Source organism: Rutilus rutilus (assembly GCF_951802725.1).
Source record: "Rutilus rutilus genome assembly, chromosome: 17".
NCBI classification, from domain to species: Eukaryota; Metazoa; Chordata; class Actinopteri; order Cypriniformes; family Leuciscidae; genus Rutilus; species Rutilus rutilus.
In genome coordinates this window covers 29098723-29120700 of record NC_140230.1, presented here as the reverse complement: position 1 = coordinate 29120700, position 21978 = coordinate 29098723, and the positions used below count along the sequence as shown (strand labels likewise).

The 21978-nt window shown below is 39.3% G+C and overlaps 1 protein-coding gene and 1 pseudogene across 2 annotated transcripts in view; both read right to left on the bottom strand.

Moving 5' to 3' along the window:
* dek (DEK proto-oncogene) overlaps positions 1 to 21978 on the bottom strand; it is a 379089-nt gene that overhangs the window by 70973 nt on the left and 286138 nt on the right. The gene's annotated exons all lie outside the window — the stretch shown is intronic.
* Positions 19242 to 19672, bottom strand: LOC311275830 (nucleoside diphosphate kinase-like; annotated as a pseudogene). The gene has a single exon. The product of its transcript is annotated as a nucleoside diphosphate kinase-like (transcript).

Sequence of the window (21978 nt, the reverse complement as noted above, 5' to 3'; positions counted from 1 at the left end):
CGGTCCAAATGAAAACTTGTCGAATCGGCAAAGTCAATTCCTTCTGTAGGGTCTTCGCCAACTGCGCACCTGTCAGGGCTGCACATAGTTCTAGACGAGGTATTGACAGCCGTTTCTTAGGAGCCACTCTTGATCTGGCCACTATGAATGTGATCTCCACTTCTCCCTGCCGGTCTTCCGTTCGAAGATAGGCGACTGACCCATAAGCTGACTCAGACGCGTCACAGAAGATATGGATATCTCGCTGGCTGAAAAGATCATCCTTCGGTGCAGTACAATAGCATCTGGGTAAGACTATCTTTTGTAAGTCACTAAGCTCCTCTGCCCATCTGTTCCATGCATTCATCAGATCTTCTGGTAACTTGGGATCATCCCAATCCCTCCTTTTGTCCCATAGTCGCTGCACAATCACCTTGGCACGTGTGGTGTATGGGATGATGTAGCCAAGAGGATCATATTGACTGGCAAGCACCTTATATATATTGCGCATAGTAACTTCTTGGTACTTTACAGCACGGAGCTTATAGGACAAAGTATCAGTTTGACAGTTCCACTGCAATCCAAGCACTGATTCATGGTTTGAGGCATTACCCTTGAATATCAATTGCTCAGCACTGTCCGATCTGGATGCTGCTGGTAAGTGACTGATGGTGAAAGGCGCATTACTGGCCCATTGCCTGAGTTCGAATCCTCCGTCTGCCAAGGTACTCTGCAACTGGTCTACCATGAGCTTTGCTTCATCTACCGAGGGCAGACTTTGCAAGTAATTGTCTACATAAAATGCTTTCAGTACAGCATCATGTATCTTTTCACCAGGCTGACTATTTTCCAAGACATGCTTCTGCAAGGCAAAGACGGCGCAACATGGACTACTAGTGGTCCCAAAGGGGAGAACTTGCCATTCAAACACTCTGGGCTGAACTTCTCTTTCTTGGTCTCTCCATAAGAAACGGAGAAGGGGTCGATCTTCAGGAAGGAGTCTTATCTGGTGGAACATTCCTTTGATGTCGCTACTGATAGCGATAGAATGTTCTCTGAATCTTAGTAGCACAGCCAGTAAGGAGGAAGTCAGGGTAGGTCCTGGAAGTAACAGTTCATTAAGGTTGTTTCCTTGAAACTGGAATGAACAGTTGAAAACTACTCTATGTTTCCCATTATGTTCAACCATATGGTGTGGGATATACCAACTTACTGGAGTGTCTTCGGCTCCTGACTGTAGTTCAACAATGTAACCTGCCTGCTCCAGTCGTTTAATCTCAGCCTGGTAGATAGCTGCTTGAGCAGGAGACTTACTGAGGCGACGCTCTAGGCTTCTTAGCTGAGGCATTACCGCTGCTTTGGGTGCATGAAGAGAGGGCATATTTTGGACTCTGAGCAGTGGGGTAGCATATCGCTGAATCCCATCGACTTGAACTCTGACAGTTTTTTGTTCCAGTAGTTTTAATGACTGCTGGTCACGTACTGATCTAGTACTTGTCTTCTCATCCCTCCAAGGAAGGACATCCATTTGCCAGAGTCGTTCAACTTGTTCATGCAGAGTAACAGAAGGTGACAAACTTGTGAACAGACATTGTTGCTCTGTGAGGCTGTGTTGCAGAGCCTGAACTGGTCCTTGCAAAGTCCATCCAAGGAGAGTTTTAATCGCTGCAGGACCTCCTGGGGGGCCCAAGCGAACTGGTTCGACTGGAGCAATTAAATGAGGGTAGTCTGATCCAATGAGCAAAACTGGATGAGCAGTTTTAATCTCTTGGAGGGGAAGTCCTTTAAGGTGACGGTACCTTTTCCGTAAAGCCTTAATAGGATGACAGTGCACTCCAAGCCCCAGCTCTGGCGCAGTGAAAGCTCCGCTGATTGGATATACCTTGTCTGGCTGACAGGCTGGTGAGAGGTTGAAGGATACAGCCGCCCCATGCAGGACCTTTAACTCTTGTCTGACTGTGCGCAGGGGCAGGTCCTCCGGCTTACCTTTCAATTTCAGCTGGCTAGCTGCAGTGTGTAATAAAATGCTCCTTTCGGAGCCATCATCAAGAATGGCGTAAGCTTTCATGGATCGATCTCCATTTCTCAGAATGACTTTACATACTTTCAACAGTACCTTCCGACTTCCTGGGGGCTTGTCAATGAATAGTACATCGTTGGCGGCCTCCCCCCTGATAAGGCTAGCAGATGGGTCCTCTCTTTGTACTGTTCTCTCCTTGCTCCGTACATTAACTTCATGAAGAACAAGTAAGTGACGCCCATTACATGCCTTACAGCGCATCTTAAGATTACACTCTGATGATCTATGGTCCCGTCCACAGCGCCAGCATCTGTTCTGGCCCTTAATCCAATCTTGCCTCTGGAATTTGGAGAGTTGAGAGAAATTGGCGCAGTTATTCAATGAGTGTTTGTTATTATCACAGTAAGGGCAGTAAGGTTTTGCCATGGTGGTCTTAACTGTGACAGGTGATTGAGATGCTGAAGGGTATTTCTCAGTACCAAGTAGAACTTCTGTCCCTTTGTGGAAAGATTTGGTCTTCCTTGGTGGGTCGTCCCAGGATGACCTGGACGAGTACCCTCTACCAGATTGACTTGCATATCTGGTGGAATCTCCTTGAACCTGGATTTCATATTCTAACCAGTCTGAGAAGTCAAGGAGTGTTGGAATCTTTACATCTAATGGATAGATGAATCTTCTGAAACTGCTTCGCAGATCATGTGGCAATTTACCCAGAAGTCTGGACACATGAGATCCACATTTTAATTCTACTTTACCAGGCTTACCTAGTTGTCGCAACATTCCCACCAAGGATCTCACTCTCAGAGCATACATTCGGAAGGTTCTGATATCTCCAGTGTTGATGCTTGGCCCCTCCATCAATTCCACTATTCGCTGCAACGCCATCTGATGTGGCTGACCATACTGCTTATTGAGGGCACCCATGGTTTTGGTATAAGGATGACGTGAACTGCTGTAAGATTCAGCAATTAGCTGTGCTTCTTCAAGCTTGAGATGTTCTAGCAGAATATGGAATTTGAAGTGCTCTGTGGAATCAACTGGCAGCATGTTTTCCAAAGCAATCTTAAGGCGTGCAAACTCTCTGGGGTTTGGGTGAATCAGGTCAGGAATCGTAGGAGTAGGTCCACGATATACTCTTTCTTGCTCAACCAATAAACTTGGAGAGTGGTGATGCCTTCTACTCCTAGATGATAACTTGTGCCTTGGCCTGATGGATGATTGTGGAGATGGTGATCGGACATGACTTCTTGGAACCATGTTGACCTCAGGTCTTCCATCTTGACCCCTATTGATCTGTCGGTCAATTGGTGGACTGGTGTTAACCTTTTGGTACCTGGATGGGTGCAGACGCAGGTTTCTCATGCCATCATCAACAGAAGAGGAATGACTTTCTTGACTGCTTGAATCGTCTGAGCTTTCCGAACTTTCCGCTGTTCTACGATCTTGTAATGCTTCATAAGATGCCTGGGCATTTTTTGCATTTGATACCGGCTCAATTACTCTGGACTTTCGTGGGGCTGGTACTGGTCTAGAGCGGTCTTGGGTCTTTGATGAACCAGGTACAGGAAGTGGAGATAATAGCTGAGGAAACTGTGACTGCTGATTCCGCCAACTTAGCAATTCTTTCACCTCTTCTTCCAATTGAGACATCTGTGACATGAACTTAATGTTGGCCTGCTTCAGATCATCTCTTTCCTCATTCAGCTGCTGAGCCGTGACAATCAGGTCTCGGTGGAGTTTCCTTAAATCAGCATTTTCATCCCGCAGGGCTTCCATTTGCTGGTCCCACTGATCTGTTATATACCACCGTTGTGGACTGTGATAATCACTATGATGTGCTGGTGCCTGTGGGGTGTCCATCCTGACATCCTCGTCGACAGATGCAGCACAAGAAGATTTGTGAGAATAGTTGGGTGGTGATAAGGATCTATGTAGGTTATAACCAGTCAAATCATAATCCTGCAAATGTGCTGGAAAAGACGATTGTCTCCTGGGCCGCACAACAGGGACTTCAGCTGATATCTGCTTCTCCATAACTGTGGAAAACTCTTGCTCCGGCTCGAAGGACCATAAAGAAAACTGTTGTTTGCAATCAGTTTGAGTTTGCCAGTGGGGGACTAGTTCACCACAGATGTCCAGTTAGAGACATGAAGAAGGAGCAGAAAGTTTTCTTTGTAGCTTTATTTTCTCCACAGCAATTTCATAATGCTTCAATAAGCTTAGCACATGAGTGCAGGTGAGTATATTCTTGAGACCATGAGTATGGGTGTGGTCTAAAACAAAGCATACAATATATATATATATATCAATATAACATAACAAAAACAATTCAATAACAAGATAAATACATACAATGTGATGCAGCAGAAATTATTCCATGAAACGTAAACAACATCATGCAAATGCATAAACACAAATGAAATCCCTAATTATGTGAAGTATCCTTAAACAATGAATAGACAAAATAGTATCAAACAAATGCATTTCATTAAACAGTTGACATGAGTTGAAATACATAAACCAACTTACTTGTATAAGATACGCACATGCACACCTCAATGGCAAGAAAGCAGAGTCTGTTTGCGACACTCACATGCAGAGCTATTTACTGCTAATGCCAATCAATGCCACCTGCTAGAGATGGGCGGAGCCTATTGTTATCACGTTGCTGGTTTGACAGCGTGCTCTGAGATTGGCTGATTGCCAGAGCAAGTCTCACACTCAATACAAAATTCACAATGGGCCTTTTTAACAAGCCCCTTAAACTAAACGGACTAGAGGCATGAGGAAGAGGAGGGCACAGAGAGATGGATAACTTAACAAAACAGCAAACAATATTAAAGATTCAGCTCAGAGAGATGTAACCTCACCGGCTGCCAACATCCAAATGAGATCCAGTGGTGTTTAAAATGTGGAGAGAATGCCCAAAAGGAAGGAGGTCACATGAATAATGAATGTGTGTGTGGACCCTCAGTTTCCTTTGTCATCTTAGAAGGCAAGGTCACATTTTAAAAGCTGGTCTCATACTTCCAGCCATAGCAATCTAAGACCGCGGCTCCTTATTATGCACCTCAGCTGCTTTTGGAAACGTATAAAATGCTTCTTTTTTTTATAGCATTGCTGAAAACACATCTGCCTCTATCTCTCTCCTGAGCAGAAGATGCCATTAGAGAATTGGAGTTCCCCCCCTCCCCTGCTTCTGTCCCCACTCCTCTCATTATGTCCATGCACCAAGGTGAAACACACCATCACAGCTTTCACTCCCAGGCTAAAGTTAGATTTACCTATTATCTCCCACATCAGAATCGGCCTCCAAAGCTCGGAGCTCCAAATGGGCGATGTTTGCGGCACCTGCCACTGTGGTTGGTGTCTATAGAGGGGAATATCACTCCTCACCCCAGATGACTGGTGCTGAGGATCTGCTCCATCACTGAATGAGGCTGCAGTTTTCAGCTGGCTCTGCAGATGTGCTAGATCTAATCGCTATAGTGGGACGGCTGTGCTGTCTAAATGGGGCGAACAGGTGCAGGCTGGCCAGCTCTTAGTCACTCAAGTATTTTTAAAAGTCATGAGTTGGACACATCATCTGTTCATATGCACCAGTACAAGTCCCTGCTGACACACACACACACACACAGGACAGCAGTGCATATATGAGGACATGGGTCAAGTGCACAATTTGTTTATTTATTAAAAAATAAACTTTTTCCCTCTACTTTTCAGTAATCTCTACACACACACACTCACACACACATAAGACAGCAGTGAATATATGAGAACGGGGGATAAGTGCACAATTTTCTCCTATTGTCATTCATTGAAAAAAACATAATTAGATCATTAGGAAATCAGCTGCTCAGTCATAATTGCAAAATAAACCAATCTTGGCTATAGAGCGCTGCAGAAATTACCTATTTTTGTACGCCAAAACCTGGATGTGATTTAGCATTTTAGCACATTTATAACCTATTTAGCCTTTTTACGTCTGCCAATTGTATTTAGGGATTTATTTGTGAAGGTTATTATGATCAAAGTGTATAGAATCATAAATCTTTGTTGGTTACAGAGCTTTTCTACAATAATATAATAGCCAATGGTAAAATCCGATTGGGATTTAGGAAACCAGAATGATGCTAACTTCTTAACTGGCTGACTAAAATAATTCATTAATGGTAACACACACACAACATGCAATATTACAGTAAAATGTAGATCTGCACTGAACTATGAGTACCCTAAATCCGTTTCACATAATTTTACAGTCTATAAATTGTCTACAACTACAAACGATCACCGTAGCCTTTACGCTAGGACTAGCATTCTATCAGAGCCCGTCTACGGAGAGCCTGCCCACTCCCTATTAAGTCCTATTGTACTGAATTTTGGTTGTAGTTCCACCAGAGATCCACTGGGGGCGATCGCCATGAGTGCAAAATGAATGGGAGTCTATGGGGCTACACAGCTAAATTTGTCTCTTTCACCCGATTGCCGTTGAGAAATCTCAGATTTGATTAGGTTTTGCAAGTCCAACATGGGTTATAGGTCGAAAGTTGAATGAACGAGTACTTATGTCCTTTCGATTTCTTACAGGTTGAGTTGTTGTTGCCCATAACACGCTAGCATTCTGCTAATGAACGCTGATTGGTCAGTGAAGGACTGATTACGACCAGAGATACCGCTTGATGGCATCGTGGCATCCGAAGCGGGACCAGAAACAACCAAAACAAAAACTCTTCTAGCACGTGTGTTTACCTGTGTCAGCTGTGTGATGCCTCAAGAGAAAAGAAAGTGCAGAGCGCGAAAGCACCAGAGTGAGTGAAGGATTGCCGTAAAGCAGTATCTCTGGTCGTACGATGTGTATGACGTCATTGACACTTTAAAAGACTTTTTAAAGCAAATAAGTGACTCTAAAAAATCTAACACCCAGCAATGTGTAATTTCTTTGCATCTCCTTTCGAATACAATATTCAAATTACTAGACAAAAAATTATATCCTGAGAAAAGTGGATTTTGAGGGGTATAGCGCCATAGACCTCCATTCATTCTGCACTCGTCCTGTGAGCGCCCTCATATGGAATCAGAGTGGAACTGCAACCAGTTCAGAAGCCGGAAGTGTACTGAGAGTGAAACTTCTCGCCATATTAGACATTCTCTGATTCTATGTAAACAAACACTTCAACCGGAAGTAGAAAACCGTTTAGTCAGTTGAACCCGCTATGAATCATGGGAAATAGAACGGGCGCAGAATAAGGTGAATAGTGAGAAATAAAATAAAACGTGTAGTAGAAAGTTCTAAATAAAGAAACAAATTATGTTCAAAATATGGTGACAAATGTGTCCCTCTATGTTTTAGTAATTAAACAATATTTAAATACTAAAGAATCCCTATATACAATCATTCTATAACATAATATTATATTTAATAATATAAAACAATTATTTGGATAAAATTATATTAATATATAAAACATTCAAATTATAAAAAAAAACTAATTTGAATAAATTATATTAATATTTGGTATACCAGGTTTATATACAAAGTCTAACAAATGTAAAAAAAAAAAAAAAAGGAATATATCAATATTGTCTCTTTATTTCAAACTTTTGTATTTTAACAATACAAGTTGTGGAAAAGTTCTTCCAAGGTCAAAGTTCACAGGAACAGGAGGAAGATGGTGAAATACTGTTTGCACGAAATCTAAACAACAAATAATATCGTGTTTGCTCATAAAACAAAGAGTGATAGATGCTTTTCACATAAAGTGTAAATAAAATGAATATGGCATTTTGGTAAAATATCTGAGCGATGGTGGGCGGAGCTATTGAAAAGGACCTTTGGTAACAATTTTGACTATTTGCACTTAGTGTAAATAGTCACTGTCAACGATTTATATTCTTTTAATTGTTTAATGTTTTGATGTTAGTCTGATAAGTGATGAGGTTATGTTTTGACCTTTTATGCGGCTTTGCATCATTTACTGCACAACTCAGCTCACTGATTGGTGAAAAGTGATCAAATGTGATTTAAGTAGTTGTGAGTGACAACTGAGTGGGTTTGTCCTCCAGAAATATGCAGAATTGATGCTGCTATAGAACTGCTTCGAAGTTCCTCATAAGTTATTCACAAGTTCAGAAGCATGACTACCGAGCGGTATTAGCGTCACATGACTATGAGGACTGGAGAACTCTGAGAAATGGCCTACTATCCTAATGCCCGTATCTCGCACGACTTCCAGTGCCGGCCCTCGAGTGCGTGTAAGATTGTGCTTTATGAACAGAGTTTAAGGCATAGACACCACAAGAGGATCTGCGGTCCTGAGGCAGTGTAAAGGAAGCTGATTTAGCATCTCTCCCGCAGATTATCCCCAGAGTGTGGAGACGCCACTTAAAGCCTGGAGGGAATACAGTGTGTGTGCATGTATTGAAATCCTCTGTGCCTCTCTAAGCTCCTCCAGTCCAGTCCTGCCATATGGGGCGGGCCCAGCAAAACAGTCTGGGATTTCCTTTGAGTTAAGAGTTAGAAGAGGAACGAGGAGAGTTAAAAAACTGCCAAAGCTAGAGGATGATGGTTGCAGTAATAATGGGATTAGTGTGTGTGTGTGAGACTTGGGGATCTGTCTCACAGAAAGAGGATCTCCACTACGTGGGCCTTGATGCCATTCCTTGACACATGTTTTCAGTTTTTCCTCTCTGTACAAAGACAGGCAAGGTTAGCGAGTGTGTGTGAAGAGCAGGACTGGTGTTCACGGGAAGCTCTCATGCTGAGCTGTCAGTGGAGATTTGTGCTGAGGAAAGAGCATGTGAGATGTGCATTGCTTAAAGGTTAGTGGTGAGGCCAGGCGTCCCTCTGATGATAACGACCCATTGCGGAGGCCATTCCCAGACTGGGTCTTTTCTTATATTACATCTGTCCTTTCTGTTTTTCTGGAGGATATCGAAGCAATATCACACCTCTTCTCATGCCCTGGCAGATGAGCTGTGTGTAGTTGTGGTGTGTGTCTTTACCTTTGGATTTCAATAAAGCCAGACAGTGATTGACACTGACATTCCTGTCCTGTGTTTGTTGTGTGTGGAAGAATAAACTAAACAAAACAACCATAGGCATATATCTTATTCCTTTATTTACTTTTTTTGGCGTATGGGAAGTGCTAGTTGCCTCATTGTCTGCTACCAGCATGGAACGTCATAAGCGATTTTTTTGGAAAGCTACTTTGAGCCTGTTGATTCTAATAGTGTATTATTTATGGAAGCTTGTTTCCGCCATGGAATTAAAAATAAGAAAAGTTTTTGCAACTTTTTATCTCACGATTCTGACTTTTTTTTCTCGCAATTGCGGGTTTATATCTTGCAATTCCTATATTTTTTTTCTCCGAATTGCATGATATAAAGTCACAATCGCACGTTAAGTCAGAATTGTAAGATATAAACTTGCAATTCTGAGAAAAAAAAGTCTGCCTTTTTTTTTTTCTCCAAATTTGACTATTTCTCTCAATTGCGACTTTATATCTCGTAATTCTGACATTATAACTCACAATTACGACTTTATATGATGCAATTCTGTCAGAATTGTGAGATGTAAACTCGCAATTGTGAGAAAAAAAGTCAGAATTGTGAGATAAAGTCACAATTATCTTTTAAATTGTTTTATTCTGTAGCGGAAATAAGCTTCCATAAGTATTAGCATTTTGCTATACGCTAACAGCAAGATACTTTATTAACGCATAGCAAACATAACTATTAGGCAATATAGCCAAAAGAAAGTACTTTTATTGATGCTTTTGGTATCAGCAAATAGCATTTTAATTTGCACTTAAAGTGCAAATAGCGATAGAAATGTATATGCAATTATGCTAATAGTTTGATGAATAGTGGAAGTACCAAGTCTTTGCTAACAAGGCTGGCTATTTACACTTATTGTAAATAAACAATGCCTTTTTAAAATTAAATTATAAACTTTATGAGGCATAGACTACACTGTAACAAGTGTGAGGTCCGAAAGGAGAGCAACAAAGAGGAGAACAACATCTCTCTTTACTGAGCTTGTCGCATTGCATTCTGGGATTGTCGTATTCATGAAGGATACATGTGGTGCTGAAACTGCTTACCATCGTGATCTTGCTGGCTGAGGATCACTTAGTTATGTTTTAGGGTTTTTTTTCCCATTAGAAATTCTAAATAGTAAAAAATTAAACAATCATGCAGTATAAATGAATGGAAAGTATTGATTAAAAATAATTATTCATACAAGGCGCTCATTACTGGCCCAAACAGATGCACACAAACTAGCAAAAACACACGCGCTCTCCTCTCAGGCCCACATCAGACCCATCAAAAATAAATAAAAACATAAAATGAGACCATGAAAAATAAAATCAGAAAATCAAAATCCTTGTTTCAAATAAAATATGAGAAGCATAAAGTAAGCTTTAAAATTTTCATTTGAGCCTTATGCTCCATTCTTCTTCCTTTTTTTGGTTTGACTTTTTTCTCGCAATCTTGCAATGAACTCTGTCTATAGGAAGAGACATCACAAATCTCTTAATCTCTTTAATATCTCAATTGTTTTTCCTATAGAAATGAGATGGAAAAGGGAGCAAATCTGCTTCTCAGCTGAACCTGTATTTAGATTTATAAAAGATATATTAAAACACATTTTAAACTTACTGTTTCCTAATTAGTGTTACTTTAGTATTAGGCCTATATAGAATAGTATTGTAGTATTTATTATTTTGAATTACCTTTTATTTTTATATTTTTTGTTTTCATTTTAGTTCATTTTATTTTTATTTTTAATACTAAATTTAAAAAAAAATTCTTTAGCTTCAATTTATTTTTACTTTCTGTATTTTTGCACTTCAACTTATTTTATTTCAGTTGCCAAAGCCAAATTTTTTACGTTTTTTATTTAATATTAATGTTTATTTATTTCAGCTTTATTTTTTATATTTTTAGTTTTAGATAACAATAACAACACCTCTCCGAATGTGGTTTGAGTTATCGGATCACAAAATGTTTACACTTCTGTTTACAGATCAAATTACTTGAAATGGATCTTAAAGGGATAGTTCACTTTGAAATAAAATGTTGGTATGTTTTAGCTTACCTCAAGGGCATCCAAGATGTAGGTGTCTTTGTTTCCGCAGTAGTTTCAATTTTGATATTTTTAGGTCAAACCGTTCTTGTCTGTCAGTCATATAATGCAGGTCTATGGTCACTGTCTCAAAGAGCATGCACAGAGAAGTCCAAATGAAACAATTCCCCATCGTAAGTACACATTGATGGCCTAAGACACGAAACGAGCGGTTTGTGTGAGAAAACGAACAGTATTTATATAGTTTTTACCTCTTGTACACAACCACGTCCAAGTGATCTGACTTAGTCTGCGCAAGCGCCGGAAAGCGCCGGAAGTGATCTCTCGTGCGTGTACGTCACTTATTGTTTACACAGAACAGAGATTGTAGGTAAGACGGCTAATAGAAATGGTACTAATTTGCGCTTATCCGGGATGTTTAAACCGACGTTAAAGAAAACAATTACGTATGCACAAAGCCAGAACGCGCGCACACGTCACACACCAGGAAGCGCGCGCGCCCTCAGATCACTTGGACGTGGTTGTGTACAAGAGGTAAAAACTATATAAATACTGTTCGTTTTCTCACACAAACCGCTCGTTTCGTGTCTTAGGCCATCAATGTGTACTTACGATTTGACCTAAAAATATCAAAATTGAAACTACTGCGGAAACAAAGACACCTACATCTTGGATGCCCTTGAGGTAAGCTAAAACATACCAAAATTTAATTTCAAAGTGAACTATCCCTTTAAGACTAGACTAACTGTGTAGTTAAAGGGATAGTTCACTTTGAAATTAAATTTTGGTATGTTTTAGCTTACCTGAAGGGCATCCAAGATGTAGGTGTCTTTGTTTCCGCAGTAGTTTCAATTTTGATATTTTTAGGTCAAACCGTTCTTGTCTGTCAGTCATATAATGCAGGTCTATGGTCACTGTCTCAAAGAGCATGCACAAGTCCAAATTAAAACAATTCCCCATCGTCCAAATGAAACAATTCCCCATCGTAAGTACACTTTGATGGCCTAAGACACGAAACGAGCGGTTTGTGTGAGAAAACGAACCGTATTTATATAGTTTTTGCCTCTTGAACAAAGCCGCGTCCAACTGATCTGACAGCGCGGGCGGGTATAGATATATACACTGATGTCGCCTTGGCTAATGAACTGCAATAGCGAAGGCGACATCTAGTGCTAGTGTTTCTATACCCGCACGCGGGCGGATATAGATATAGAAACACTAGATGTCGCCTTCGCTATTGCAGTTCATTAGCCAAGGCGACATCAGTGTATATATCTATACCCGCCCGCGCCGTCAGATCAGTTGGACGCGGCTTTGTTCAAGAGGCAAAAACTATATAAATACGTTTCGTTTTCTCACACAAACCGCTCGTTTCGTGTCTTAGGCCATCAAAGTGTACTTACGATGGGGAATTGTTTCATTTGGACGATGGGGAATTGTTTTAATTTGGACTTGTGCATGCTGTTTTGAGACAGTGACCGCAGACCTGCATTATATGACTGACAGACAAGAACGGTTTGACCTAAAATATCAAAATTGAAACTACTGAGGAAAAAAAGACACCTACATCTTGGATGCCCTTGAGGTAAGCTAAAACATATCAAAATTTAATTTCAAAGTGAACTATCCCTTTAACAATTTTCTCATTGTTTCCAGTACGTTTAAGTTATATTAACCCTTTCACGCATAGTGGTCACTACAGTGGACAGCTATTAAAAAAGCATTTTCTTGAATTTGCACGGGTTTTTATGGCAAAGTTGCACATCAATCTCTTCATTGGACCCTGGTGCATCATCCTATAAATTGCAACCAAGTGGCAAGCCGTTGTGTTTCGATTTTTTCCCCCTCCAAACCAAGATGGCCAAGGGTCAGTCAGACATGCCAAGTTGCTCCAGAATATCCACCCATTCCTTCTATCCTAGGAGACTCTTGTAGGTAAAAAAAAATATTGCAGCATCAAGCAATATCTAATGAGTCATATCACAGTAAAATTTTCCAAGTTTTGATTTTAGATTGAGAGAAAACTCTGATTAATCACGTCCACTGTAGTGGACGTCATGCATGCAATGGCTATATTTCAGCTACAATTCATAATTATAATGTGAATATTGTTTTTGAAACTTAAAACTTAAAAACTTAATCTGCAGTGACTTTTTTTACTGTAAATAAATGTATTTGTATTATTAGAATGTAATTTTCATTAACATCGAAAAAAGTCATGTGATTACATAATGTATGACACTTGTAATGCATTACTTGTTAGATCAAAAAGTAATCTGATTTCGTAATGCATGTTAATGCATTTTTTTACTCATAACATAAAAAAGTAATCTGATTACGTAATGCATGTTACTTGTAATGCGTTTCTTTACTCATAACATCAAAAAGTAATCTGATTACGAAATGCATGTTACTTGTAATGCGTTTCCTTACTCATAACATCAAAAAGTAATCTGATTATGTAATGTGCGTTATTGTAATGCGTTTCTTTACTCATAACATCAAAAAGTAATCTGATTACGTAATGCATGTTACTTGTAATGCGTTTCTTTACTCGTTACATCAAAAAGTAATCTGATTAGGTAATGCAGATTACTTGTAGTTAATTACCTGTTAGATCAAAAAGTAATCTGATTAGGTAATGCATGTTACTTGTAACACATTACTTTACTTGTAACATCAAAAAAGTAATCTGAATGCGTAATGCATGTTACTTGTAATGCGTTTCTTTACTCGTTACATCAAAAAGTAATCTGATTATGTAATGCATGTTATTTGTAATGCGTTTCTTTACTCGTTACATCAAAAAGTAATCTGATTAGGTAATGCAGATTACTTGTAGTTAATTACCTGTTAGATCAAAAAGTAATCTGATTAGGTAATGCATGTTACTTGTAACACATTACTTTACTTGTAACATCAAAAAAGTAATCTGAATGCGTAATGCATGTTACTTGTAATGCGTTTCTTTACTCGTTACATCAAAAAGTAATCTGATTATGTAATGCATGTTATTTGTAATGCGTTTCTTTACTCGTTACATCAAAAAGTAATCTGATTAGGTAATGCAGATTACTTGTAGTTAATTACCTGTTAGATCAAAAAGTAATCTGATTAGGTAATGCATGTTACTTGTAACACATTACTTTACTTGTAACCTCAAAAAAGTAATCTGAATGTGTTATGCATGTTACTTGTAATGCATTACCCCCAACACTGATCATTTCAGATGAGATTGAAAAAACATATCGCTAGGCTTTCTCAGAGGAGGGCTATGATAGAAATGTGCATGTCCATCTTGAACATAATCAGAATGATCAGCTAATAAGGGTAAATCTCCATACTCTGGTGCACTGGAGGTAGCATCTGAGTGGTTTCCACAGTTGTACCTTGACAGACTGTAGAAAATTCTGATGGAATCACGTCCTCATGTTCTGATATCAAAGATACGCGAAGTGCAACTTGTATGAAGTTGTATGAAGCCTTTGCAATATTTTGCATTTATATTTTTTGTATATATTTTATAGTTTTCACATGATTTGATATAATAGTATTGATTAGTTTGTTAAATTCACATACTTTATCTGTTTAAGTTAAGTTTAAACCATAACCGCATGCTGTCCACTCAAGTGGACATCTGAAGATCTCTTTGAAAAATTTGTAAAAAAATAAAATAAAAATCAATTCTTTTTTTTCATGCCCTAAGAGCAATAAAAACACATAGGAAAAAAATCCTGACTGAGGTTATCATAATTCATGCCTGAAAGGGTTAAACATATGAGATTAAGTTGATAATTAGCATTAACTCTCCTGTGCTTAGAAAGATCCACTTCTGAAGAATTTTTTTTTCCTTTTGGGAGATGTTTGGATATTCTCTGATGAGCTGTAGTCTCCAGGTTCAACATTGAGTAGGTTAAATTGCTCTGATCTTAGTTTCTAACACATCGTAAGCCATTAAGAACCACCTATGAGGCCATATTACAACAACCTGGCACACACACACAGAGAGAGAGGGTGTGAAGTGAGAGCGAAAAACACACAAAAACGTTTCATCTGCAGAGGACAAAGGGTCTCAAGCATAGTGAAGCGCATGTTCATTAGTGCTATTTTTTGCCTCTCTTTCTCTCTAGAATTGAGTATGTCTCGGTAAGGCCCATTAAAAACAGGCTAATGGTTATTACTCTGCTCCCCCATTATCAGCCACCGTTCATTTTTTTGTTTATCTTGTTCTACTGTATTGAGTATGTTTTATGGAAATGCACCAGATTAAATTGCCAATTCATTCCTCATAATTCTTCGGCGAGAATTAAATTGCTTTTAGAATAATGATGGGGCTTGTGTTTTGCACTCTTTTGGAAGTATCTTGGTAATTTTTTATTTCCACAGAGCTTCTTCAGGCTAGCAGTAGAGTGTATTCAGGGGCCCAGACACACTGCTGGGTTCTGCGTAGGGTATCGAGAGATGAAAGCTCGACTGGCAGATAAAGAGACAGGCAGTGTGGTGGACTCACTGTCGTCATGCTAAACTCTCTGACTGGTGGCAGATGCGTTTGCTTTCCCTCTGCTTTCTCTCTCTCAGGGCACACCAGCCAAGCAAGTCCCCACATCAAATATCAAGCAGAGCACATTTTGATAAACATTTAGTTTTTAGTTCACGTTATTTTGACTTTTTGATATGTTAAGCATTCTCATTTTTGAGCCAACTTGGGCTGGTTGGTGAAAATCACCCAGAAATTGGGTATCGGTTTGATGTGAGATAAGAGGCAGTGATAATCATGTCCCAGTGCCCGTGGCATCTCTCAAATCATGAGGGAGGTGGTTTTGTGTCCGGTTGCTTGGAAACAATGGGCTGGGAGAATGAGTCGCCGTTGTAACGTCGAGACCGAAAAGATTGGCAAGAACGCTGAACGCATTGAGCCATTCAGTGAGATTGCTACTGTGAGAATGACATTATTTAGCTGCCTTTCTGCTTTCGTGCTTTAGAGTCTGTGGCTTTGTGCCTCTATAGAACACACACAGAGGAAAGAGAGGTTGCTCTCCACAAATATGATTTCATAAAATGTAATTAAGTCTGCACTGCACTTGGATGCCATATAACATATTAATGTTAGCAAGCAAGAAAGCAAAAAAAACAAAAAAAACAGACCTGATTAATGTTGAAGGTTATTGATCAGACACCGATGCCTTTCAAGGGTGTTTTTCAGTCTCTCTCTGCTGCATTACATCGTTACACCAGTAAATGTCGTCAAGCAAGTATATATGAGCGATAGTGACTCATTTACTGATTCGTTTCCTTAATTAACATTGAATCATTCACTCAACAGATCCATTCAAAAACAATGATTCATTCAGCAGCAATTTAAGTCTTCATGAGGATTCATTGGATTATTTACTCAATTGATTCGTTCAAAAGCACTGATTCGTTCATGAATGAAACAAGTCACTGGCTGCACTGAAATCGCATACTCTATTGATACGTACTTTTTTGAACAAGTACTTGCGTCGCGACTGTTAAAAGTATGTTCTATAGTACTATACATATATCCAGACATACTACATTCGTCTTGTTGTCATTGCTGTTTGACCTACCTGCATCACTTGCAGTGCCTTCCACACCTTCTCTCCTGTGGCCTCATGGGATAGTAAAGTATTCATCATCAGATGCGCAGTTCATCTTGCCGGAAGTAGTAGGCCATCTGGGTATTTTTGTCATACTACTCTTTTGACATACTACTCTTTTCACATGTTTTTTTGTCTACTTTTTAGTTCAATGAGTGAGTCAAGTCATCATTTGACTCAACCGATTCATTTAAAAATGCTGATTCCTTCTGAAATTGTGCTACTGTTTGTTTCTTGAAATCCGCAACAGTTTATTCTGCTGTGGCTTTTGGGTATATTTTTGATGGCCAAGCAAAAATAAACAAACTAACTGCCACTAAATATGTCTAAAATGTAAGTTACTCAGTATTAAATTCTTGAGTATTGAAATATACAAATGTGTATAATGTGATGATGGAATGGTATGTAATGTTTCACTTTCACAAGAATTAACATAATAAATCTGTTTTTAATAAAAAAATGGCATTAAAAAATGTGACACTATACTACTATACCTTAACCCTGGCATTCATTTACATAAAGTCATGGATGCGATGGAGTTTCTAGCTGCTGAGGGAAAAGTTCTCATATTTCTTCCTCTTTTGTAAAGTCCTAGAAAAGCCAAACCGATTTTTTTTCTTTTGGTGTAGATCAAATGGGAACACAAAAATAATATTTAAAAGTATAGTTCACCCAAAAATAAATTCTATCATCATTTATTCAGTTGTTCCAAACCTGTGTGAATTTCTTCCTGCTGAACACAAAAGAATATATTATTAAGAATATGGGTAACCAAAGAATTAATGGGCTCCATTGACTTCTGTAATTTTCCAAACCTGGAAATGTGAGAAGGATCCATTCAGAACACCAGCACTCTTGCTTATGTGAAATTGCTTAATTATAACTAGTATAATACTGGTTACTTGGTGATTATATATACTTACGGTAAATGGTGTTCCAAAATTGCCGCCTTATTTCAGAAGTCCAGCACAAGCCACTGCTGTCAGTATCATGTCTTCAAGCATCAGAGGTGTTGTGGTTACTCAGGGAGATTGCACGCCTGTCACGTAGTATCGCCTGCTTATAAATTTAAGTAAGTGAATAACAGCGTGTGAGCGAGAGTGCTGTGTGTGTGTGTGTGTCTCACCCGGTGGCCTAGAAAAGCATTTTCACTCCAGTGAATCCGTCGTGACAACAGGTATTAGGGTATGATTTGCCACTGAGCTTAATGGAGCTTAAAGAAAGTGGCCCTGAGCTTCTCTCCTGTCTGTCCCTCCCATCACATCACAAGTGTTCGTGAAGGCTGGTGTCACCTTGATATCAATGACCTGCCACTTTGCATGGAGCATTTAGGACTGTGTAGAGCTGAGGTAATGCCGCTCACTCTTGCAAACACAAGTCCAGCAAATGTTTGTCTCCGTCGATTGAGTTCATTTTTTTATTATTAATATTGTACCCCCGTCTTCTTTGGGCCAGAGGTCATGAGCTGGTATGGTGACTGTTGACAGCAGGAGAATGATAGACAAGAAAGAAAGACAGAAAATACACTGGATCAGGGAAAATTCACCAGAGTATACTGTAGGTCAGAGTCAGGAAGACAAACAACAAGAAAATAGTCCTGTGCAAAACCTTTTAGTCAAGTCATCTTTATTTATATAGTGCTTTTATACAATATGGATTGTTTCGAAGCAACTTTATAAACAGGAAAATAATGATCAATGATGCAAAAATAGTTCAATTCTGCTGTAAAGCAACTCTAAAGACAATAGTGTCATCATTCATCTGAAGTCAGTTCAGTGTGGATTCAATTATGAAATGAGTTCATTTCAGCTATAAGCAGCTCTACAGGATAAGTGTGCATAAACTTTTCTTAAAGGATAATTTCATGCAAAATTTATCGTTACAATCTGGAATTATCATTTTGCAGTGAAGATATTTTGAGAATGTCTGAACCGCACACTTCTAAACAATGAAAGTAAATGAGGACTGAAGCAAAATACAATAAAAGTGATCCATACAACTTATTTGCCATTTATTGGGATATCATAAGTCTTCTGAAGCCATACAAAAGCTTCGCACAACAAATGAAAGTATGTTGTGTCATGATGCAATGCTGATGTCAGTGACACCAAACACAATTGTTTCTCAAACGTGGTGTGATGCGTCTTATGGCAAACGCAAATACATTTTCAGAGCTATGGTCCATTCCTATACCCATGTCTGAATTAAATTCAAAAGTAATTTTCAGAGCTACTGTATAATGACTTCAAATGTTTTTCTCTTCCTCAGACAAATCCATTGCATGCTTTCAAAAGACTTGGATATCTATACTGTATATGTATAAATATACAGCAGCAGTGATTCCCAAAGTTTTTACATTACTTGAAGCACCTCATGATATTTTAATAAAAACTCTAGTATTTTTTCTCTTTTTTTTGAGAGTCCACGTTTATTCAAACAAGTGCTTAAGAAAAGACAAGACCAAACAAACAACCCCAGTCCATAATGGATAACTGGTTCAGCGAGAAAGGCAGAGATTGATGGTTCTGATGCTTTATTCATAGATCCAGTCTTGCGTGCAGCTCTTTTAGGCCACCAACTCCTCAGGCTTGAACCACAGGCTGATCTCTTAATTTGCGCTGTCCACAGAGTCACTTCCATGATGTTCCTGCCCACTTCGATGCAGAAATCACCCCTGGTTCCAGGTTTTTGGAGTCTACAAGATTGATCTCTCTGAGCATCACCCTCCCAGACTTCACAACATTCAGACCCTCCCATATCATCCGCAGCCCAGAGTTCATGTACTTGATGGTTCCAGGGTAGAACGGCCGGTCCTTCAGATCGATGCAATGCTGCTTCAACAGCTCCTCCGAACGAACTTCATGGCAACCAGTCTGAAGCCCTTCTGCTCGAAGTGCTTGATGATTTCTCCCATGAGTTTATGGGTTTAATTGCATTGAAGGTGCGCTCGGCTTTGGCAGCCATGACTCATCCGGATGAGATGGGTAGATATTTTGAAGCGGATCCTGTGGACGGAGAGACGAACAGAAGCAAAAAGTCTGTATTTTTATGGTTCTTTTCATAATTTTTGCACCTCAACTCTTTCCCCGCCAGCGTTTTTTTTTTTTAAGTTGCCAGTCACCGCCAGTGTTTTTGATTATTTTCACAAAAATGTAATGGCTCCCAGAATATTTTGTTGTATGAATATCTGAACAAACATGCAATATATCAATAGAACAGAGTCTCTGATTAAAACCTGTTTCATTCTAGCCAAATGCATTCTTTTCTTTTTTTTATCAACCCTTGAATGTGGGTACATTTCATAAAAAAGCAACATTTTGAACAATAAGCTGAGAAAATGTCTTTTTTGTGTGTGTGACTACATGTGCATAAGCAATGCTTTTATCACTTGTTTCTGCTCAATTTTTGCCTGTGTTTTGATACAGAGAGTCAGTGCTCTTTCAGAAGATGCATAATAGTGAAAACCAGAAAATTCCGTCAATGGCTTCATTCAATTGCATCGTACAGATGTACATAGTACACAAATATTTTCTTTTGTGTTCCATGGAAGCTTGAACAACATGAAGGTGAGCATATGATGACAGATTTTTTTGGGGGGTAAACTATCCCTATATGTGAAGAGGTCAGTGCTGTTTTCATGTGACTAGGGTGTGACTGCATTGATCTCACCAATGGCTCCATATGTTGTCCAATTATCAGGAACCGTTGGGTGAATGTCTGTAGCTCAGTACACAGGACATATGAATTCCCTCAGAGACCGTTCTGTGAGTAATTACCCATCAGCACAAAGATCACACATGCTTTCTGCCTCAACCGGTAAAGGTTAACAGTGGTGTCTCATGTCATTCTGCAGGTTTATGTCAGGGAGGAGGTGGTATAGGAGCCTTTTGTCTTTCAACCGTCAAAGTCTAATTTTATATTCACAGAGATAGTGACCGTTACCATCTGCACCCCACCCCATTCCAGTCAAACTCTTCTCAAAGCAGTCAATTTAAAAAATCTTGTTTTTTAGCCCCAATCTGTGAATTGGAGGCTCTTTTGTGTTTCGATGAGGAGATCTTGGGTGCTTAACATACAATTGCATGTTTAGCTTGGAAATAAGCCAGCTTCTCATGACATATTATGTGTCTTTCAGTTATATGCCCTGCATAAACACACTTTGACACTTTAAAACATTGCAGTTAATGTCTGTGTAATGGCCGTCTTTTAACATGGGATTTAGAGACCCTCTGAGAGACTTCATCCTGGCAGTGATGGAAGAGATCAGCATTGCACCAGATGTAATACATTTTCCCGGGTTTTCCGTTTAACGTGTTGCTTGAGAGCGCCAGGGTTGGTTGTTTTCTTTTGTTACACAATGACACGCTGTCATGTAAAACTGAATATAAAACATTCCTATTAAGGGAACAAGCGATTAAACATGAAAAGGCTTGGATGGCTTTCTGTTATAAATTAATAATTCCAAAATCCTTTCACCCTCACTCTGTGTCTCTAGGTGTCAGCCTTAATGACTAGCTTAAAAAAAGATATGCCTACCGCGTACGTCTGTGCAGATGAGCGGTCATCGCGGCATTGTGCCTTAAAATTGCTTGTCATAAATTACCCCTCCCCACGTTCGCCTGCTGCACTTGATGTCTTGAATTCGGGCCATTTTGCAAGCTGTATTCAAGCATGAACTTCAATTTGCTTTTCATAAAGGGATTACACAGCCACTATTGTCAATCTTCACCACATGTACCTTTCACTTATGAAGCACAATTGCGTTCTGATTTCCCAGCAACTGGTATGGGCCCCCGATGCCGTTCCTCGCCCCTGCCTTTAGATTCATCCCATTTCGGTAGGATGTCTAAAGTAATAGCAGATAAAGATGAATACAGGGATGAGGTTATTGAGGTTGACAGGAGGAGTGAGTGAGAGAAGATAGCAAAATCATAATGAGAATGTATGAGTCTTGGGTTTTTAGGGTTTGTATGTGGAAGGTTAACTGTGCTAGAAAGAGTCAGAGCTTTTTTGGTGTTCTCCATAAATTCCTGGAGTACATAAAGTCAGAGACATTTGAGAGATATTTGAACACCTGGCATATATAGGTATATTCAACATCTATCACACCATCTTCATGTAAAGTGGTGAAAGATGGGTGAATTAAGTCAAGCGTTCTCACTCATCACATTTACCCCCAGTTTCACAGGCAAGGCTTAAGCCTAGTCCCAGACTAAAATGCATGTTTGAGTTGATTTAACAGAAAGAAACTATAAAATATGTCAGTGCCA